Source organism: Onychostoma macrolepis, chromosome 19 (assembly GCF_012432095.1).
Source record: "Onychostoma macrolepis isolate SWU-2019 chromosome 19, ASM1243209v1, whole genome shotgun sequence".
NCBI classification, from domain to species: domain Eukaryota; kingdom Metazoa; phylum Chordata; class Actinopteri; order Cypriniformes; family Cyprinidae; genus Onychostoma; species Onychostoma macrolepis.
The window spans coordinates 28,288,999-28,293,945 of NC_081173.1; the positions used below are offsets into that span (position 1 = coordinate 28,288,999).

Genomic DNA, 4,947 nt, shown 5'->3' on the forward strand with positions numbered 1-4,947 from the left:
GAGCTCCTCACCTGACGCACGCTCACGCGCGCGTCCTCTACCGGTGGGTGATTATTACACCCTGAGAAACTTATTTTATAAATGCTTTGAACAACAACACAGAAAGGCATTCATAACTGGGAGATTTGCATATCACTGAGATTACACTCACTGAAATTGTTCTGTGAAATTTCGTAGGCAAAATCAAGTCATTTCAACACGGGTCCATACAAAAGGGAATCTAGTTTAATACATTTCTATCATCTATTTATCTACTGCAATAGCTGTCCTGACCATATTGGGATTTCCTAATAGGGTACACTAGGGTTTTCTTACTCAACTGTTTAAATTGAGTAAGTGTCAAAATGGGTATTTTGATATACTTTTGTGTGCATTTCACCGTTTACAATAATCTGTGAAAAATAACTAAATTGAGTGGTTCTGAGCTGTTTGAGAAATGGCTTTGTGTGTGCATGCTTTGGGTGAGAGTGCACAGAAAACTGGTCTTAGAGAGTGTATGAGTACCGAAATTGTGTCGTTAATTACTCACCCTCATGTCGTTCCAAACCTGGAAGACCTTTGTTCAACTTCAGAACAGAAATTAAGATATTTCTTTGATGAAATCTGTTGTCCTTGCTACGTTTCTGTGCCTGGGATTATTTCAATTGCATTGTTGTCTATGCAGGGTCACAAAGCTCTCGGATTTTATCAAAAATATCTCAATTTGTACTCCAAAGATGAACAAAGGTCTTACAGGTGTGGAATAACACGAAAAGTTTTGGAAACACATACAAATGAGGTCTCAGTTGTTAACATTAGTTAATGCATTACATGACCTAACAATGATCAATGTATTTTTATAGAATTTATTAATCAGTTAATGTTACTTAAAAATGTTCCTGTTCATGTTAGTTCACAGTACATTAACTAATGTTAACAGATACAACTTAATATTAACTAAGATTAATAAACATTATATAAATATTGTTCAAGCTCACTAATATAGTTAATGTTAACAAATGAAACCTTATTGTAAAGCGTTACCAAAGTGTTATAAATTGTATCCTTTGAGTGTGTTTTTCACACTCTTGATGTTGTGGATTAACCCTTTCATTGCTGTAATCCTTAAATCAAGACTGCCACAGGGTTCCTTTAAATGCATGTGCCTGCTGTGCAAGGCTTTCCCGATGCCACCGGGTTGGCGGTTGCACTGGTGGCTTGGGCCCGTCTTCACCACATGTAGTTAATTTATCCTTAAGCTGTCAAGCCAATGCAGTTAAGAGATTACTCTTTTTAGCAGCCAAATGCAAGAAACACTATTAAAAAATAATTAATTTTAATATTTTAGTGTCACATAAAATACTTAAAATGTGGGCGTTACATATGCTGTAAATGTCTGATTTGAAAGTGACGTCAACATCAGCTTATATTGCTTAACTGTATACTTTTGCAAAGTCTTCAGGCTGATCAGGCAGTTCTTCCAGTAGTGCTGGATTTTTTCTGTAGATGCAAGCATTCGCATTTGCATCTTCCCTCTGCATCAGCTCAGCCAATGAGGAGACGGAAGTATCGTGGTCATTCAGCATACCAGGCAGATGAGAGGACTTATGTAGAATTAGTGTTGATCGTCGCACAGGCGTCAGAAACTTGAGGTCTTTGATGACGGTTTTGCGTCGTGAGCCACTGCATGGTGCTGTTTTGCATTCAATTATCTTTTTCACTCTAAATGACGAAAAAACCAAATGAATACTTGAACTTCGTACACATGTATGTGTCTTTGTACATATCATTAAATTACCCTAAACTCACTTTTGCAAATATGGAGTAGTTTTCACATTGTATTTCACAATGGATGCCCCTGCCATCTTTGGAGTGGTGCTCTTCATCTTCACTCACAAATGGCTGCATCTCCTTCAGTTCCTGAGAATCATCCTCATTCTTTATGACAGCCTTCTTAGTGTCTTCTGTAATGTCACTTTCTGTGTCTTCCTCATCTCCCAGAATTTCAAACACCTTATCCGTTTCCTGCTCCTTCACTTGCACTTCTATTCTTTTCTCTGCCTCCACATCAGATTTGTCAACATTTACCCCTGTCGAGGAAACATGAGCCATTTAGAAAAATCATATCATGAATCGAAAAGAAAATAAGTTTCTGGTAATATCAGTATTAATTTGCAATTCCTACATAAAGAATCTGGCTAATACTCACCATCTTCACATGATGAGGGCATCTCCATTGCATCCAATTTATCACACAAGTTCAACACCAACTGAGTATTGCATATAAAGCAGAAATTACAGTTAAAAAAAAAAAAAAAAGTCAATATACGTCAGTGAATATCTGTCTGCCGGTCTATTGGTTTCACAATTAAGACTCTCTTATGTTTCTTACCGACTCCATCCTTATCTCCGAGTCAACTGGCAAATCCATATCACTGTTGTTCTGCAAGTCTAGTGTGGTATTCATAATATTGCTTGATCTCCTAGAACACACTGTTTTATTGTCAGGGACTTCAATATCATTAGTTTGGTCATCAGTCTTCAAAGCAGGTGTTGGTTTTACAGCCTCAGACTGGACGACAGGCTCAGACTGGGCAATTGTGGCTTTGGGTCCAGTTTTAGGCCGCGGAGCTGGTTTTGGATTTCTTGAAAAGGTTGCAGACTTTTCCAAGATTGGAGGCCTCTTCAGAGTCTTTCCCTTCCACTCTGCAAACTTTGCTCTGAAAGTACAGTATAAATATTGGACAATCACATTAATATATCTTCTTCTATCAGCAGATTGTCCAGTTAAAACTGATCAACTTATGCTTGGATGAAGTTTATAAATTACAGTATTGTTCAAAAGTTTGGTGTCTGTAAGGCTTTTTTTTTTTTTTATGTTTTTGGAAAAAAAAAAGTCTCTTATGCTATACAAGGCTAGATTTATTTGATCAAAAATACAGTAAAACAGTATTATTGTGAAATAATATAATTTAAAATTACCTATTTTAAAGTAATTTAAAATGTACTTTATTGTTGTGTTGGCAAAGCCAATTTTTTTTAATAATAATCTTACTGACCCCAAACTATTTATTGGTAATATATACAACGCACCTTCTCTCTTCAGCCGTCTTTATTTGCACTTTGTACTGGCTGACTGTACTTGCGACAGGCCTGCAGACTTTCTGTTCAGTGGTGGTTGTTTTGGGCTTCTCCACCTGCACAGTCTTCTCTTTCTTCTTCGAAGCGATGGGTTTGCTGATGGCCGAGCGCCCTGTAGCCAGAGGGGCTGACCTGGGAAGAGCACAAGCACCTGTTCTGGACTGGTTTTCCAGTGGCATTCAGCTGGATATCAGTTACAGATTTCGGTCTAGATGACACAGCAGGGTTTACTCTGGGTTTAGTGGACATCGGCAGGGAAGAAACAGACTTGGACCGAACTTTAGGCCATTCAGGTTTTGGTCTTGTCAAATCCAGTTTTGTAATCACTTTCTTTTCTGTGGTATTCTCAGCACTGGGTTTTCTGAAACAGTCGATTTTAGATTGTACTATACGACCCTTATACATACCAAGTTTAGATTTCTGGATGGCAGAGACAGAAGAGGGTGGTTTTTGAACTTCTTTCACAAGATTCCTGTGTCTTACAGTCTGCTGTGTACTGAAGGCCTGGGTTAATGTGTTACTCTTGGTAGGATCAGCATTAGTTTTGGTCTTTGGTCTAACATCCTTTTCCTTCTCTCTTGTTCCAGATTTGTCCTCCTTAAGATCATTCTTCGACTGAAGGGGTGCAGATCTACATATCACTTTTTGGTTCGATGCAATACCACTGATGACTTGTTTTTTTGGGCGACACTCTGGTTTAGTGTTTTCCTTGTTGCTCTGAATAGAAAGAATAAAGGAGAAATTAAGCAAACTACATTAAGCACACAGACATCTTGTGCCGGCCTGCTACACAAAATGCAATGATCACCTTTCTCACCACTGACTCCATTCTGTGCATCTACAAGACAGATGATGGTCTTCCCGTGCAGAACATAACATTCAAACAAACAAACAAGAAGTCTTAGAAAATAATTTTAAAAACATATATACATATAAATAATATATTTAATATGTGTATCAATACTAAAAGAAATCCCATTATTATAGTAACTTCAAAAAGATCCAAATCACGACAATACTCGCATTTACATTGATAACAGTTGCCAAAACAATCTACTTACCTTACCTACGGTTTCTTCAATCAGCCAGATAAGACAAGTATAAAAATCTGAGTTTAAAAAACTGAATTTGAAGAACAATTATGAACGCACGCTCTATCAAACAAACCCGCGCTCTTTCACGATCCGCGTGTCAGCAGACTCAGCACTTCCGGCTTCAATTAGTAGAACTTCCGCCTGCATTATTGTCAATGGGCTGCAGTCGCCAGTATTGACAAGCAAATTAAAACTTTGTTGAACTTAAATTAGTATTTTTAAATATTTAGTATTTAAAAATTAGTGTTTTTAGACAATACCCTACTACCATATGTGTAATCTTTCATTTTTTTTTTTTACGTGAGTAAGCAGCCTGTTGTCAGAGTTGTGGGTGATGAGATAAATTCATGAGATAAATGAGAATCTGCTCACGTTACCGCTGCCGAAATAGCCTACTCGGAATATATATACAGTTTTAATTTTATTTTTTAAATTACTCTATTAATCCACAATTCCTAATAAATCTCATGATTGCACTCATTTGTTTTGCATTCGGGCCATTATTTAGTATTAATGTGAATTCTTTCATTCCCAAGGATTGCAATTCATTTTTAAGTCGTCCCTTTCCCTTTCATATGCAAATCCCTTTCCTGTAATATAATAATAAGTTTTATTATAGCGCCTTTCCAGAGCTTAAGGACACTTTACAATAAACATCAGCAATGTGAGAGTAACATCAAACAATAATACAGAAAGTAATTCGAAAATCAGACATATAGAGTAATAAATAGAT

At 36.9% G+C, this 4,947-nt stretch overlaps 1 pseudogene; it reads right to left on the reverse strand.

Moving 5' to 3' along the window:
* Positions 1-290: 290 nt before the first annotated feature.
* LOC131525241 (cytoskeleton-associated protein 2-like) lies at positions 291-4,357 on the reverse strand (annotated as a pseudogene).
* Positions 4,358-4,947: the final 590 nt, after the last annotated feature.